The sequence below is a fragment of the Bos javanicus genome, chromosome 2, assembly GCF_032452875.1.
Source record: "Bos javanicus breed banteng chromosome 2, ARS-OSU_banteng_1.0, whole genome shotgun sequence".
Classification (NCBI taxonomy): domain Eukaryota; kingdom Metazoa; phylum Chordata; class Mammalia; order Artiodactyla; family Bovidae; genus Bos; species Bos javanicus.
In genome coordinates this window covers 114,034,436-114,052,842 of record NC_083869.1, presented here as the reverse complement: position 1 = coordinate 114,052,842, position 18,407 = coordinate 114,034,436, and positions in this window count along the sequence as shown.

Here is an 18,407-nt window from a genome sequence, read left to right as displayed (position 1 = left end):
TATGACTGAACAAAGGAAAACAAAACAAAACAAAAAAAGTAACTACAGTTTCAGACCCTGAATTTTAAATCTTTATAACTAGGCTCAAGCACATCTTTTTTTTTTTTTTTGCCAACAAGAAATAGGTTTATTTATTCCTGTAGCATAAAAATCTCTGCTTTGAGATTTGAGGAACTCTTGGAAAGCATCTTCTGTGTTCTGCTGGTTGGAGAAGGCTTTTCTCTGCAGAAAGTTGTTGAGATGATTTAAGAAGTGGCCATCAGTTGGTGAGAGGTCAGGTGAATATGGCAGATGAAGCAAAACTTTGTGGCCCAATTCGTTTAACTTTTGAAGTGTTGGTTGTCTGATGTGCAGTCAGGTGGTATCACGGAGAAGAATTGGGTACTTTCTGTTGAACAATGTTGGCTACAGGCATTGCAGTTTTGGGTGCATCACATCGATGTCTTGAGCATACTTCTCAGATGTAATGGTTTCACCAGGATTAAAGAAAGCTGTAGTGAATCAGACCAGCAGCAGACCACGAAACAGTGACCATGACCCTTTTTTGGTGCAAGTTTTGCTTTGAAAAGTGCTTTGGAGTTCTTTCTCAGTCCAGTCACTGAATTGTTTGCTGCTGGTTGTCATATAAAATCCACTTTCCATCATACATCACAATCAAATCGAGAAATGGTTTGTTTTTGTGTATAATAAGAGAAGACACTTCAAAACTATGATTTTTTTATATTCGTGTTGAGCTTCTGATGCACCCACTTACTGAGCTGTTTTACTATTCCAATTTGCTTCAAATCCCAAAAGACACTAAAATGGTGGACACTGGATTCTTAGGCAATTTCCTGTGTAGCTGTAAGAAGGTTGACTTAGATGGTGCTGTCAGTAAAGCTGATCCTTTCAGTTGGTCATTGTCAACTGCCAATAACCAGGCACTGCACTCCTCATCTTCAAGGTTCTAGTCTCCTTTGCAAAACTTCTTGAACTACCACTGCACAGTGTGTTCATTAGCAATTCCTGAGCCAAATGCGTTGTACATGTTGCCAGTTGTCTCTACTGCTTTATGACCCATTTTCAACTCAAATAAGAAAATTGCTTAAATTTGCTTTTGGTCTAACACCATTTCCAAAAGCTCAGTTCAGTTCAGTTGCTCAATCGTGTCCAACTCTTTGTGATCCCATGGACTGCAGCATGCCAGGCCTCCCTGTCCATCACCAACTCCCGGGGTTTACCCAAACCCATGCCCATTGAGTCGGTGATGCCATCCAACCATCTCATCCTCTGTCATCCCCTTCTCCTCCTGCCTTCGATCTTTCCCAGCATCAGGGTTTTTCCAATGAGCCAACTCTTCACATGAGGTGGCCAAAGTACTGAAGTTTCAGCTTCAGCATCAGTCTTCCCAATGAATATTCAGGACTGATTTCCTTTAGGATGGACTGGTTGGATCTCCTTGCAATTCAAGGGACTCTCAAGAGTCTTCTCCAACACCATAGTTCAAAAGCATCAATTCTTCAGCCCTCAGCTTTCTTTATAGTCCAATTCTCATATCCATACATGACCACTGGAAAAACCATAGCTTTGACCAGATGGACCTTTGTTGACAAAGTAATGTCTCTGCTTTTTAATATGCTGTCTAGGTTGGGCATAGCTTTTCTTCCAAGGAGCAAGTATCTTTTAATTTCATGGCTGCAGTCACCATCTGCAGTGATTATGGAGTCCCCCAAAAATAAAATCTCTCACTGTTTCCATTGTTTCCCCATCTATTTGCCATGAAGTGATGAAACTGAATGCCATGATCTTAGTTTTCTGAATATTGAGTTTTAAGCCAACTTTTCACTATCCTCTTTCACTTTTATCAAGAGGCTCTTTAGTTCTTCTTCGCATTTTGCCATAAGGGTGGTGCCATCTGCATATCTGAAGTTATTGATAATTCTCCTGGCAATCTTGATTCCAGCTTGTGCTTCATCCAGTCCAACAGTTCTCATGATGTACTCTGCATATAAGTTAAATAAGCAAGGTGACAATATACATCCTTGACATACTCCTTTCCTGATTTGGAACCAGTGTATTGTTCCATGTCTGGTTCTAACTGTTGCTTCTTGACCTGTATACAGATTTCTCAGGAGGCAGGTACTATGATCTGGTATTCCCATCTCTTTAAGAATTTTCTACAGTTTGTTATGATCCACATAGTCAAAGGCTTTGGCATAGTCAATAAAGCAGATGTTTTTCTGGAACTCTCTTGCTTTCCTGATGATCCAGTGGATATTGGCAATTTTATCTCTGCTTTGTATGCCTTTTCTAAATCCACCTTGAACATCTGGAAGTTCACGGTTCATGTACTGCTGAAGCCTGGCTTGGAGAATTTTGAGCATTGAGCAGTTTGTTGTGATCTACACAGTCTAAGGCTTTGGCATAATCAATAAAGCAGAAGTAGCTGTTTTTTTCTGGATTTCTCTTTCTTTTTCTATTATCCAAAGGATTCCATAGTCTAAAATACATATAAAATAAACAGCAAGTAATAATTCATTAACAAAAAGCATAAAACAAGAAATGCACATTAAAATGAAGTATAATGCCATTTATTTAAGAATGTATTCTAGTGTCAAATGGCAAAGTTCAACAATGCAAAACAAGTTACTTCTGCACCAACTTAATAGGAGATCTCTCAGCATGTATATAAAACATTTATATAAAAATGACAAAAATGCAAAAACTCACTTACAATAGAAATATTTTGCATATCACCTAGTGCTCCTCAAAAAACTAAATTAATAATTGTGTTTTGTAAGTGTTATGATTGAAGGGCGAGCAGCTGCAGGTTAAGGGAACAATGTATATGTACATATTAAAAGTATAAATAAGCATAAGAGAGCGATCAATGTGAATTTAGCTTAGTGATTATGTCATTCATTGTAGGGGTCAGGAATAACGGACTGTAATGACATGATAGATAAGGTACATATCTTTAAATTTTAATATTTAAAAATAAAATATAATAAAAGCATCACTGGAGGAGGAATCAACAACCCACTCCAGTATTCTTGCTTGCAGAAATCCATGGACAGAGGAGCCTGGAGAGCTACAGTCCATGGGATAACAAAGAGACAGACACGACTGAGTGACTACAATTTTCATTTTCATGTTCAAACTTGTGGGATATACTTAAGCAGTGCTTAAAATAGAAAAATATGTGATAGTCTTAAACAAACATTTTTAAAAAGGCTAAAAGTAAATGTAATAAATTATCTCATGAAATAAATTAAAATCAACAGATAAAATAATGCTTTATTTATTTGTATTTATAGGATTATTATAGGAAGTTAGGAAAAATAAAACTGTGTTATTTTGCTATCAAAATTATTCATTGAACTTTATAACTAGTAGATAAATTATAAATACATTGGAGAGGATTGTTTAAAAAATCTTTCCGTGTTAGTTATGTCCAAGATGAACTGTATGAAAAGATTCTTCATGTCATTAACTAGCATATATATTACACATTTCTCTATGAAAAATAGCTCCAAGTTATATCTTTCTCGGGTCATAAAGTGTTGAAAAAATTTTTTTCCTATCAAAGCTTTAGAATCTCTTAGTATCTTTCCCCTATTGGCCTGGCTCTGAAGAAATATATAATAGTAACTTACTAGAATGTTGTGCTCCTAAAGACCATTATGCTTATTTTTGTAGCATCAGAAACATTCCTGTTAATGTCAGGAACACTCCACCCTACTGGAAACCTGACATTATGTCTCCTCCATAGAGATATCAAGTCATTCAATAAGCAGTACAAAGAAAGTGAGAAAAACTCTTTTTATGCAAATGATATTATTGCCTAAATAGAAAGCTTACAATATTCTCCAGAAAAAAAAGTTAAAACTAATAAGAACAGAATTCCTGTCAGGAAGGCTAACATATAAAAATTGTAATTTCCTCATCCCAACAATACCATTTATCAAATATGAAAGTTGAAAGAAAAAACATATATCATGTATAATATTTAAAATATTATAATACCCTCAATATTATCAATACTGAGGAATAAATAAATAATTTATGATTTGGGAAATATCTAAAAGAAACTGTTTTATATGCAAATGATAGAATCCTATTTTAGTAGTAAAAATCGGTCCTTATTTGTGCTCAGTCATGTCCAAGTCTCTGCAACCCCATGGACTGTAAGTTCCTTTCCAGGTAAGAATACTGGAGTGGATTGCCATTTCCTTCTCCAGGGGATCTTCCCAACCCACAGATTGAACCCATGTCTCTTGAGTCTCCTTCATTGGCCAATGGATTCTTTACCAACTGAGCCACATGGGAAGCTCCATTTAGTAGTAAAATTGAATAAAAGCAAATATGTATGTATTTACATATACGTAATCAAGGAACTATAAATAACAGGGAGAAAAAGACTAAAGGGAGACATGCTGCTGATGGTCTCTAAGGGCTCAAGAAGCAAATAAAGAAAGCCTACAGTTTGGTCAGTAATGCTTTAGGTATTTTATTCATACTAATATTACACAGAAATATTACAAAGTTTTTTAATGTTAGGGAATAGCTGCGCAGGTAATTGTTACATTATTCTCTAATCTTTTGTGTGCTTCTTAAATTTTTCAAGCTCCAAAACGATTTGTAAAGAAAATAAAAGAAAAACCTGTAATTATAATCACAAACTTCTGTATTTATATGAAGCATGCATGAGTTATCTCGTTTGCATAAATTGTATATGCACTGTGCAAATATAAAGATCCTGATAGTCTGAAATATAAAAGGAGTGATTTAGAATTTCCATTTCAAATCCTTCAACCAATTAACTGCCTCATTTACTTAATATAAATGCAATTTCAGATTTATGTGATTGAAAAGCTCTTGATAAACAGAATTTCTCTTCAAAAGAGTTTTGGTTTTTCTTCTGTAAATTTAATCTTAGTAATGATTTTTCATTTATCTTGAAAGCATGTAATTTTAATTTTTATTAAAGAGTTAAAGAAGAATAACATGCAGGTAGCAAATTATGCATTTAGTAGATTCCATATTTCTCCCCAACTTTTCAAGTTCTAGTGCAACTGCTCACTACAGATGTTAAATTCTTTAGAAAGCTCTTTGGAATTTACTACAAAGGTTGTTTGTGGGTGAAAGTGAAAGTCACTCAGCCATGTCGGACTCTTTGCGACCCCATGGACTATACAATCCGTGGAATTCTCCAGGCCAGAATACTGGAGTGGGTAACTGTTCCCTTCTCCAGGGGATCTTCCCAATCCAGGGATCAAACCCAGGTCTCCTGCATTGCAGGTGGATTTTTACCAGCTGAGCCCACAGGCCCAAGAATGCTGGCATGGGTAGCCTATCCCTTCTCCAACTGATCTTTAAAGGAATAAAATGATGGTAGCCCTGATTACCAAATCATGTGACACATTTACAAAATAACCCTAGAACAATACCACCCCCTCCTCCATGATGTAGACCCATTCAACACCAAGGAAACAAAATGAAGAACTGGCCAATTGATTTTACTCGGATGCTCAAGTCTTAAAGGTAAGCACATTCACTGATGGGTAGAGAGTTTTCCCACACGGCTAGAACAGGCCTTAGGAGTAACAAAGAACTTGCTTCAAAAGATAATCCCACCTTTCAGATTACCTCAATATATACAAAATGATAATGAAACTCTCCCAGATTTAAAAACTATTCTGGGAAAATGGTTTGGGTTCTCAAGATCATGGCTGAAATTCTGTAACGAGAGCTATGAGGCCTCTGTTTGTGCATTCATAAGTGTCTATATGTGTGTTATAGATGTATGATATTGCCAAAAATTAATTCATAAAGCAGTTCTAATTGACTTAAGAGAAATTAAATACTCATACAAATACTCAAAAATACAAAATAATCTGGCCAGAATGAACTTCAAGCTCATGTTACCTGGAAAATATTCAGGACAAAACTGATATCTGATATTGAAAGTGGTTTAAGCTTTTTGGTGTGATTAAATTAGGCAAAGAGTTACACACCATCAGGATTAGTTTAAATGGGTTTTGTTAGGAATGGGCTAGGACAAGACTGGATTTGATTTCTCCCTCCAAAGTGTTCTTGAAATACTGTTTTTGACAAACAGATTGAGATGGGTTTCTTTGCCTATAAGTGATTTGTATTTGCTTTTGAGATCTTTAGGGGAAAAAAACCTTTAGGTTAGGGATTAAGTATTGTCTCAGTGACTTATGATCTTATGTGGCTAAAAACTAACTTTGGGATGTTAGTTAGAGGGGTCCTAAGGTATCTCAAAGAGAAATATTTAACCAGGGTTATTTGGTATGTTATGCTAATTGTGATCATTTGTAATTCTGGTTATTGTAACCAAGCTTTATCGTACACTATAGTCACATGTTTGACCATGCCTTTTCAGTCTTTTGTCATTTATAGGTATTTCTGGACACTGGTGCTGATACAAAAAAATGTTTCATCATCAAGAAGATACATAGGAGGGCTAAGCAACCAGTTGTAACAGTTATACATCAAGATGATGGCTATGTAGGGATTTCAGCCCTTGTGGACTAAAACAAGGAGCTTCCCTGCTCCTGGGCCCCTAGTCAGGTATCCAGAGATTTTTACTCCCTGATAGGTAGGGTCAATGCCTCTAACTCAGCCTTGAAGCAATTACAGAAGATGGACCTTCACCCTTCTGCTTCCTATAAGAATATCAGAGTAAAATCTCTGAAGGTGGGGGGCATGTAACAGGAGGGAAGGGGGAGGACACAACTTTTGAAAAGAATGACATAGCCCGAGGGCACAACATAAACCAGTTCGAATCAAGAGGGACCAAGATGGCAGACAAGACTAGACCTGGATCCTGGATCAGCAAGTGAAATGACACATCCAGATGTGCCATGACAGTTCCAAGGCACTGGCAAAAGACCAAGGAGTGGGTGGTGGCCCAAATTCTGGAAATTTCCACCCCTTCCCAAAAATAGTTAGACTAATCCTCTCATTCATTAGCATATGAAATTACCCAGCCTATAAATACTAACCATGTGAAATAACCATACTAACCATAACTAACCATAACTAACCATACTAACCTACAAATACTAACCATTGAAATGTGGTGACATTTCAAGGCCACACGTACCCTCTGCGATGGCCCACACTCTGTGGAGTGTGCTTCTCTCTGAATCTGAATAAATCAACTTCTTACCTATCACTTTGTCTTTCACTGAATTCTTTCTGCAATGAGACACCAAGAACCTGAGCTTTATTAGGCCCTGAAAACAGGTACCACGGGTTTTGGCCGGGTTTGAGTCCCAGCCATGTGGGTTCAAGTTTCAAGCTGGATTTTGGCTGGGATCGTGTCCCAGCACATGGGTTCAAGTCCCACGCTGAGATAAACAATTTCACTAGCTTTTGCGGTTTTGACATAAGGTAAGAGGACACGACTGAGCAACTGAACTGAACTGAACTGAAGAGGACCAATTACTTGTTGACATTACTTGATGTAGAGTTAGCAAGCAGAAAGAAAATTGGGGGTCACTGGAATACACTGTTGGCTAATTCTGTGTCTTGGTGGGAGAACTTGTAGGCTTGGGTGGCTCATTGATGCTGTTTAATGTTTGGATTTCAGTCCAGGTCAAGATTGAGTCTTTTGTTTACCATTAAGGGATGATAGATCTTTGTTTCAATTCATTTCAGTTCAGTTGTGTCCTATTCTTTGCGACTCCATGGACTGCAGCATGCCAGGCTTCCCTGCCCAAAACAAACTTGCAGAGATTGCTCAAACTCAACTCCATTGAGTCAATGATGCCATCCAACCACTCATCCTCTGTCATCCCCTTCTCCTGCCTTCAATCTGTCCCAGCATCAGGGTCTTTTCCAATGAGTCAGTTCTTCACATCAGGCAGCCAAAAGATTGGAGCTTCAGCTTCAGCATCAGTCCTTCCAATGAATATTCAGGACTGATTTCCTTTAGGATGGACTGGTTGGATCTCCCTGCAATTCAAGGGACTCTCAATAGTCTTCTCCAACACCACAGTTCAAAAGCATCAATTCTTCAGCCCTCAGCTTTCTTTATAGTCCGACTCTCACATCCATTCATGGTAACTGGAAAAACTATAGCTTTGATAAGACAGACCTTTGTTGGCAAAGTAAAGTCTCTGCTTTTTAATATGCTGTCTAGGTTTGTCATAGCTTTCCTTCCAAGGAGCAGTCACCATCTGCTGTGATTTTGGAGCCCAAGAAAATAAAGGCTGTCACTGTTTCCATTGTTTCCCCATCTATTTTCCATGAAGTGATGGGACCAGATGCCTTGATCTTAGTTTTTTGAATGTTGAGTTTTAAGCCAGATTTTTCACTCTCCTCTTTCAATTTTATCAAGGGGATCTTTAGTTCCTCTTTGTTTTCTGCCATAAGGGTGGTGTCATCTGCATATCTGAGCCTATAGAATGGTAAGCTGTTAATGCTCACTTTGGCTGAAAATCAGAGGCAAGCTGTATTCATTTCCTAGGAATACTGTAAGCAAAGTGCCCAAAATTGGATGACTTAAAGAAAAGGAAATTTGTGATCTGACTGTACTGTAGATTAAAAGTCCAGTATCAACATGTTGGCAGGATCATTTTCCCATCTCAGCCTCTACAGGAAGTTCCTTCCTTGCCTCTTCCAATTTCTAGAAGCCCTAGGTGTTCCTCGACTTGTGTCAGTGTAACTTCAAGCTCTGCTTTGGTCTTCACTTGTCTGTCTTCCCTCCATGTTGTGTCTCTGTGTCTTTTATGCTCTCTTGCAAGGACACTAGTCATATTGAATTGAGAGCTCATTCTACTCTAATATGACATTATCTTAACCAATTACATGCATAATGAACATATTTCCAAATAAGGCCAGATTTTATGGTTCCAAAAAAAGTGGGGAGACACTACTCAACCCAGTACACAAGCCTTAAGCAACTTAATTAGATATTAACTTGAAATAATAAGTTCCTCATAAACAAAGAAGAACTGACCCTCCCTTTCCAAGTTAATTTCACTTTTTAAAGATTATTTTTAATTCCTGAAGTAATTCTTTTTAAACTTTCCCCACCTTTCATAGGATGCAAATTTCATTCACTTTAGAATTACATCATTGTTATCTTTGCAAGGTTTGGCATGTCCTTAGAAATCAGGGATTCCTTCAATAATATGTCTGTGTGTGCACATATGTGAGGGAACAGAATTCAGATCTCCTGGGAAATCAGTTTCATTCTCCTTTGGTTGCCAAAAGAAAAATTTTGCAGCAAGATAAACGAAATGACCTGCAAAGGGATGAGAAATAAGTCTCATTAAGTTTCCTAACCATTCAAATCTGATATCACCCATTAACTTGCAAAGACTAAAAAGCAAAGTCTATTTATAACAACGGGCTGCCTGGGTGGCTTAGTGTTAAAGAATCTGCCTGCAATACAGGAGACTTGGTTTAATCCCTAGGTCAGAAAGATTCTGTGGAGCAGGAAATGACAACCCATTCCAGTATTCCTGCCTGGAAAATCCCATGGACAGAGAAGCCTGGTGGGCTACAGTCCATGGGATTGCAAAAGCCTTAGACACGACTTAGAGACTAAACAACATTCATAACAATTCTGTAAAGGGATTTTTTTCTGAAGGGACAGCTAAGAGAAATCAGAAATTTTAGGTAAACTTTTTGTTTCCTGAGGTCAAGAGATTACAAAATCCACAGATAGTGATGGATCCAGAGTTCAGTTCTCATTTTCAGGGTGAAGAGAGGTCATAAGGTATAAGAATATCAATAAGAATTACTTGTAATTCAGATTGTCCTTGATGTTGACTCATTATCACATAACCATATGCACTTCCTTCTTTTTTAAAGAATAAAGTTCAAGTTTCATTTAACTCAGAGAAAGTCCCTCAAATAGTATTTTATTTTCTGTAGGCCAAATTCAATTCTTTGTTCTCAAGTAGCGTATTTCTTTTTAAAATCTCGAGTTTTCAGGGCCCCCAGACATGCCATTATAACTCTCAGTTGCTCTAAATGTAATATCCCCCTACACTATTAAATCACAGCAATTTAAAAACTGCACCTGAAACTTACATAAAAAAACAAAACTGGTAAATAACATCTTTCATTGTGATGTTGAGGTGCCTAGGATATTTCTGATCCTACTGCTTTTAAGTGTTGCCTTTAAAGGATTGGAAAGGCATAGATGAACTGTCACAACCAAGCACTTATGTAGGAAATGCCTGTGACCTTATAAATTGTTCGTAATCATAATTTACAGATTTGGATACTGAAGCACTCTCATAATGCTTTCCAAGTCGTCAGAAATATGTACATGTTAGATAGTTTAATAAGTATAGGTCCAAAAACTGATCTCTCTTTACAGACGCATGCTTTCCATTTATGGATAAGAGAAGATGATTTGGAACGTGAATAATGTCTTTATTCATAAATCTTCCACCAACATAGCCAAGCCTATTGATAACAGGGATATTTGGATGTGTGTGGTACTAATTTGTTAGGCAATTGAAAGTACATATAGTTTTTACATAACATCAAATATAAAATTATGGTTAAGCAGACATGACTCAAAGTTTCCATGTGCGTCAGATAGCATGGTCTATAGACTAATGTCTGGTAATTCTAACTTCCCCCACATAGATCATGTTCAGTCAGTGAGTACAACTATGATAACTGAGGCATGTGAAGGGATTTGATAATGCAAAGTGATATTCATAATTCAGATTTTCAGTGTTTCTCAACCCTTGTTGTACTCTACAATCAACTAGCAAGATTTTTAAAGTTTAGTGAATGGAGAAACTGGTGAGTGGACAAATGAATTGTGGTGTAGATAATCATACCATTGAATACTTCTCAGCATTTTCAATAGAGCATAAATAAATGAACTACTGTTACTTTCAACAGTATGATGAATCTCAAAAATATAATGTGATATGAAACAAACCTGGTGCTAAAGACTAACAATTCTGGTTACATTTGTATGACATTCTGAAAAAGGTACAACTGTTGGGATACGAATCACTTTAAAATGAATGACACAAATCAACAAAGCTTGGGAAATTTTAGATATCCAAGTCTAACCCCAAGAAAGGTGAGTCTAATGTGGCAACTGAAAACAAAACTCCATCCTGTTCATATTAGAAGCCCCAGTCCCTCTTGACTGTGACGTTGCAAACCTACGCAATAACAGATATCGACCCAAAGTATCAAAGCTACAGGCATCAACTTCTGCTCTATAAATAGAACTATAATATGATTTCCTTTATCAGTGGAGACCTGTATATTGATTTACTACTTGATTTGATTTAATGGACTTTCTTTGTGGCTCAGATGGTAAAGAATCTGCCTGCAGTATAGGAGGCAGAATTGATCCCTGGGTTGGGAAGATCCCTGGAGAAGGGAATGGCTACCCACTCCAATATTCTTGCCTGGGAAATCCCATGAACAGAGGAGCCTGGTGAGCTATAGTCCATGGGGTCACAAGGAGTCAGACATGACTAACACTTTCACTTTCACTTTAGTTAATGCATTTATTACTCAACACAATGGTTTGTTTTTACTTTTTCGTTGTGAAGATCACACATAGGTATTTAACTTCTTTCCAGAGCATTGGTGAACATGGGTAGCCCTTCTCTCCTTACTAAACTGATTTACTTATGAGAACAAGTTGTTGCTTAGTCACTTAGTCACGTTTCACTCTTTTGCGACCCCATGGCCTTTAGCCTGTCAAGCTCCTCTGTCCATGGGACTTGCCAGGCAAGAATAGCAGAGTGGGTTGCCATTTCCTTCTTCTGGGGATCTTCCAAACTCAGCGATTGAACCTGGGTCTCCTACACTAACAGGTGGATTTTTTACTGCTAAGTTACTAGAGAAGCCCATAATTTTGGTTGGATTCAGATTGAGACCTATATGAATTAAGATTTTGATGTGATTACTCAAATAGCTAAGGCAACCTCAGCTTGACAAGAAAGAGATATTAAGCATCTACTCTTTAAAATGCAAAGAAACAGAGGAAAACAATAGAATGAGAAAGACTAGAGATGTCTTTAAGAAAATTAGAGACATCAAGGGAACATTTTATGCAAAGATGGGCTCAATAAAGGACAGAAATGGTATGGACCTAACAGAAGCAGAAGATATTAAGAGGAGGTGGCAAGAATACACAGAAGAACTGCACAAAAAAGATCTTCATGACCCAGATAACCACGATGGTGTGATCACTCACCTAGAGCCAGATATCCTGAAATGTGAAGTCAAGTGGGCCTTAGGAAGCATCACTATGAACAAAGCTAGTGGAGGTGATGGAATTCCAGTTGAGCTACTTCAAATCCTGAAAGATGATGCTGTGAAAGTGCTGCACTCAATATGCCAGCAAATTTGGAAAACTCAGCAGTGGCCACAGGACTGGGAAAGGTCAGTTTTTATTCCAATCCCAAAAAAACACAATGCCAAAGAATGCTCAAACTACCACACAAGTGCACTCATCTCACACACTAGTAAAGTAATGCTTAAAATTCTCCAAGCCAGGCTTCAGCAATAAGTGAACCATGAACTTCCAGATGTTCAAGCTGGTTTTAGAAAAGGCAGAGGAACAAGAGATCAATTACCAACATCCACTGGGTCATCAAAAAAGCAAGAGAGTTCCAGAGAAACATCTATTTCTGCTTTATTGACTATGCCAAAGCTTTTGATTGTATGGATCACAATAAACTGTGGAAAATTATGAAAGAGATGGGAATACCAGACCACCTGACCTGCCTCTTGAGAAATCTGTATGCAGGTCAGGAAGCAACAGTTAGAACTGGTCATGGAACAACAGACTGGTTCCAGATAGGAAAAGGAGTACATCAAGGCTGTGTATTGTCACCCTGCTTATTTAACTTATATGCAGAGTACATCATGAGAAACACTGGGCTGGAAGAAGCACAAACTGGAATTAAGATTGCCAGGAGAAATATCAATAACCTCAGATATGCAAATGAAACCATCCTTATGATAGAAAGTGAAGAAGAACTAAAGAGCCTCTTGATAAAAGTGGAAAGGAGAGTGAAAAAGTTGGCTTAAAGCTCAACATTCAGAAAACGAAGATCATGGCATCTGGTCCCATCGCTTCATGGGAAATAGATGGGGAAACAGTGGAAACAGTGTCAGACTTTATTTTGGGGGGCTCCAAAATCACTGCAGATGGTGACTGCAGCCATGAAATTAAAAGACGCTTACTCCTTGGAAGGAAAGTTATGACCAACCTAGATAGCATATTGAAAAGCAGAGACATTACTTTGCCAACAAAGGTCCGTCTACTCAAGGCTATGGTTTTTCCTGTGGTCATGTATGGGTGTGAGAGTTGGACTGTGAAGAAGGCTGAGCGCCGAAGAATTGATGCTTTTGAAGTGTGGTGTTGGAGAAGACTCTTGGGAGTGCCTTGGACTGCAAGGAGATCCAACCAGTCCATTCTGAAGGAGATCAGCCCTGAGATTCCTTTGGAAGGAATGATGCTAAAGCTGAAACTCCAGTACTTTGGCCACCTCATGCGCAGAGTTGACTCATTGGAAAAGACTCTGATGCTGGGAGGGATTGGGGGCAAGAGGAGAAGGGGATGACAGAGGATGAGATGGCTGGATGGCATCACTGACTCGATGGACATGAGTCTTTGTGAACTCCGGGAGTTGGTGATGGACAGGGAGGCCTGGCGTGCTGTGATTCATGGGGTCGCAAAGAGTCGGACACGACTGAACGGCTGATCTGATCTGATCTGAAGGATAAAATACAGGGGATGTGGAAACTTGGCAGCAAGCATTGGCTCAACAATGAAATCTTCTACTAGTTCTATTCTGATGATTCCTAACTCTACGAGAGGCTCTATACTATTTGAATATCTTAAGCTTCCCATGCCTCTCATGGTTGGGAGACTGTAAACAATCCTATGCATAGCTGTAGGAGTCCTGGTAAACCTATCAGGCAAGTTAGAGAGCCATCTGAGGGGTTTGGATTTAAACACTCCTATTATGCCTAAGAGGCTAATTAGCCAGAGCTCTAAGTTGATTTCCTTCAGAGAAAATGTGGTCGGAGAAAGCCCCCCATTAATGTCAGAGGAGTTGGTGAAAGTCATGAAGCAGTAAAACAGACAGACTCTGGTTTTGGGGTAGATGCTCAGGCAGGCCCAGAGGGGCACCTCTCGAGTTCTGGCTCGCCTTGCCCACCAAAACACTCCCACATAGCCTTGTTATGGGTGGGAATCCCGTGCTGGCTCCCAGCATGGTCCCATCACTTCATGGGAAATACATGGGGAAACAGTGGAAACAGTGTCTGACTTTATTTTTCTGGGCTCCAAAATCACTGCTGATGGTGATTGCATCCATGAAATTAAAAGATACTTACTCCTTGGAAGGAAAGTTATAACCAACCTAGACAGCATATTTAAAAGCAGAGACATTACTTTGCCAACAAAGGTCCGTCTACTCAAGGCTATGGTTTTTCCAGTGGTCATGTATGGATGTGAGAGTTGGACTATAAAGAAAGCTGAGCGCCGAAGAATGGATGCTTTTGAACTGTGGTGTTGGAGAAGACTCTTGAGAGTCCCTTGGACTGCAAGAAGATCCAACCAGTCCATCCTAAAAGAGATCAGTCCTGGGTGTTCATTGGAAGGACTGATGTTGAAGCTGAAACTCCAATACCTTGGCCACCTGATGCAAACAGCTGACTCATTTGAAAAGACCCTGATGCTGGGAAAGATTGAGGGGAGGAGGAGAAGGGGACAACAGAGGATGAGATGGTTGGATGGCATCACCGACTTGATGGGTTTGGGTGGACTCTGGGAGTTGGTGACAGACAAGAAGGCCTGGTGTGCTGCGGTTCATGGGGTCTCAAAGAGTCGGACACGACTGAGTGACTGAACTGAACTGAATTCTTTAAAAGGCATCTAGGGATTTTCACTCTAGTGTGAGAAACAGGACATGCACACTGAGAACCAAAACACAGAGCAGCTATCTACCAGCATGAGAATCATGATCTCTACAGTCTAGGGAGGGAGGTAAAACATCCTTCCATCTAAGCATTAATTCTGTAATGCTCAGAATTAGTTTTCCACCGTGTTTCTCCCACATCACATTCACCCGCTAAATTAACACCAGAGTGAATTTCCTAATCTACAAATCTGGTTATGTGAGATCACTCCTGAAATCATTCCACGGTGCTTCTTCCCCCACAGGATAAACATCAGATTCCAACATGTTGTATAAAGTCTTCCACAATCTAGGCCCTGCATCTGATCTTGGTTTCATTCCAGCGCTGCCCACGTTTCCTTCCCCTCTTCTCCAAGTTGTTTATGTTTCAAGTTCAATTAATATTAAATTGGGGTGACAGAAATAAACCCATGCACTTATGGGTACCTTATTTTTGACAAAGGAGGCAAGAATATACAATGGGGCAAAGACAGCCTCTTCAATAAACGGTGCTGGAAAAACTGGACAGCTACATGTAAAAGAATGCAATTAGAACACTTCCTAACACAATACACAAAGATAAACTCAAAATGTATTAAAGACCTAAATGTAAGACCAGAACTATAAAACTCTTCAAGGAAAACATAGGCAGAACACTTGATGACATAAATCAAAGCAAGATCCTCTATGACTCAACCCCTACAGTAACATAAATAAAAACAAAAGTAAACAAGTGGAACCTGATTAAACTTAAAAGCTTTTTCACAGCAAAGGAAACCATGAACAAGGTGAAAAGACAATGCTCAGAATGGGAGAAAATAATAGCAAATGAAACAACTGACAAAGGGTTAATTTCCAAAATAAACAAGCAGCTCATACAACTCAATGTCAGAAAAACAAGCGACCCAATCAAAAAGTGGGAAAAAGACCTAAGCAGACATTTCTCCAAAGAAGACATGCAGATGGCTAACAAACACATGAAAAGATGCTCAACATCTCTCATTATTAGAGAAATGCAAATCAAAACCACAATGAGATATTACCTCACACCAATCAGAATGGCCATCTTCAAAAAGTCTACAAACAATAAATGCTGGAGAGGGTGTGGAGAAAAGGGAATACTCTTGCACTGTTGGTGGGGATGTAAATTGATACAGCCACTATGGAAGACGACATGGAGATTCCTTAAAAAACCAGGAATAAAACCACGATATGACCCAGCAATCCTATTCCTAGGCATATACCCTGAGGAAACCAAAATTGAAAAACACACATATATCCCATTGTTCATTTCAGCACCATTTACAATAGCTAGAAAATGGAAGCAACATAGATGCCCATCGACAGATGAATGGATAAAGAAGTTGTGGTACATATACGCAATGGTATATTACTCAGCCATAAAAAGGAATGCATTTAAGTCAGTTCTGATGAGGTAGATGAACCTAGAACCTATTATATAGAGTGAAGTGAGTCAGAAAGAGAAAGATAAATATTGTATTCTAAAGCTCATATACGGAATCTAGAAAAATGGTACTGAAGAATTTATTTACAGGGCAGCAATGGAGAAACAGACATAGAGAATAGACTTACAGACTCAGGGAGAGGGGAGAAGAGGCTGAGATGTATAGAAAGAGTAACTTGAAAACTTACATTACCATATGTAACATAGATAGCCAACAGGAATTTCCTGTATGGCTCAGGAAACTCAAACGGGGCTCTGTAACAACCTAGAAGGGTGGGATGGGGAGGGAGATGGGAGGGAGGTTCAAAAGGGAGCGGATACATGTATACCTGTGGCTGATTCATGTTGAGGTTTGACAGAAAACAGCAAAATTCTATAAAGCAATTATCCTTCAATAAAAAAGTAAATTAATTAAAAAATAAAGAACAAGGAAAAAATATTAATTTGGGGCGAGTATCATATGCTATCACATATATGTGGGATCTAAAACAAATGATAAAAATGAACTTGTTTGCAGGACAGACTCATGGAGAGTGAACTTAAGGTTACAGAGTGAGGGTGGGGATGGGGCTGAAGGAGGAAAAGACTGGGGGTTTCAGATTGGTATGCACACACTGCTGTGTTTAAAATGGACAGCCAAAAAATTAAAATAATAAAGATAATCAAGAAGGACCTACTATAAAAAATAAACTAATCAAAAAAGAAAATTTTAAAAAATTGGGGAGCATAGAGAGGAAAACAAAGTGTTTTTGATCGTACATCACTTTCTTCTATACTAAAACTGTGCTAATGTGGAACTGACCTCATGGGCAGGAGACATATGTATTAGCACAAGGTCTTGTACTGAGAAAGACTCCTATGCCTGGTTTAATGATCTCCTGTTGCCATCCTGAAATTCCTAATAATTTCATCTTTGACCTTGTGTTTTGGAAATGACGTCCCATGGGAGAGTGGAGCATGTGCCGCCTGAGTAGAAGACATAACTGGGATGGCAGTGTTTTCACAGAGTTGGGGTCCAGGAGCCCTGGGCACAAGGGCAGACACATAGAGCATTTGATCTCTTGTCATTTGATCCCTTGTACTTGTGCTGCCTCAGGCAGTCCTGGACACCCTTCTTTCGCTTTGGGATGACATTTTCTCTGCCTGGAATGCACACTTGTAACCCCTTTCACACTTGTCAACTCACCTTCCTTTACCTAAATACTGGAGAAAATTTTATGCATATTCTAAGACTTCACTGAATGACTATTTTTGATAGGAAAGCTTTCTTAAATCCTGCAAGAATTCCATCATTTCCTTCCTTGAAACACCACTAGTCCTGGCCCTTGGCTTCCCTGGTGACGCAATCGTAAACAAAATTATCCTGCCAATGCAGGAGATGCAGGTTCTCTCCTGGGTCGGAAAGATCCTCTGGAGAATGAAATGGCAACCCACTCTGGTATTCTTGCCTGGTAAATCCCATGGACAGAGGACCCTGACAGGCTACAATCCATGGGGTTGCAAAGAGTCAGATATAACTTAGCAGCTAAACAACAAGTCCTAGCATTAACCTCTACTCCAGCATGTATCAAGAATATCACACAATTATTCACAGGTAATTTTACCCTTGCTAAATTGTAGATTCTAAAGGAAAGAATGGCTTTTACTATCTGTATTCTTGACACTTAGCACAGAGCTCAGATATCAATGACTCTCAGCGTTTAACCACTTGTACTTTTTTTTTAGCAAATGGGCTTTGTGGTTATGGACAGAGAATCCATGGCTAAAAGATCCTCTTGTCATCTGGGAAGGTTATAGGCAGAAGGGAATCTCAGTATATCTGGGGTTTCTAAACTTTCCAACAGGCCACCAGTACCTCATCTTGTCTACAAAGATGAGACACAGCTGGTTCCGTAACAATGAGCTTTTTTATCTGTTTTATTCTCTTTGTTTTCCGCTTAGTCTATTTTATGTGAAATTAAACAATGTCTCACATACACTTGGGAGTAGGTGTTTTCCCAGATGATTGAGTTTAATATTGC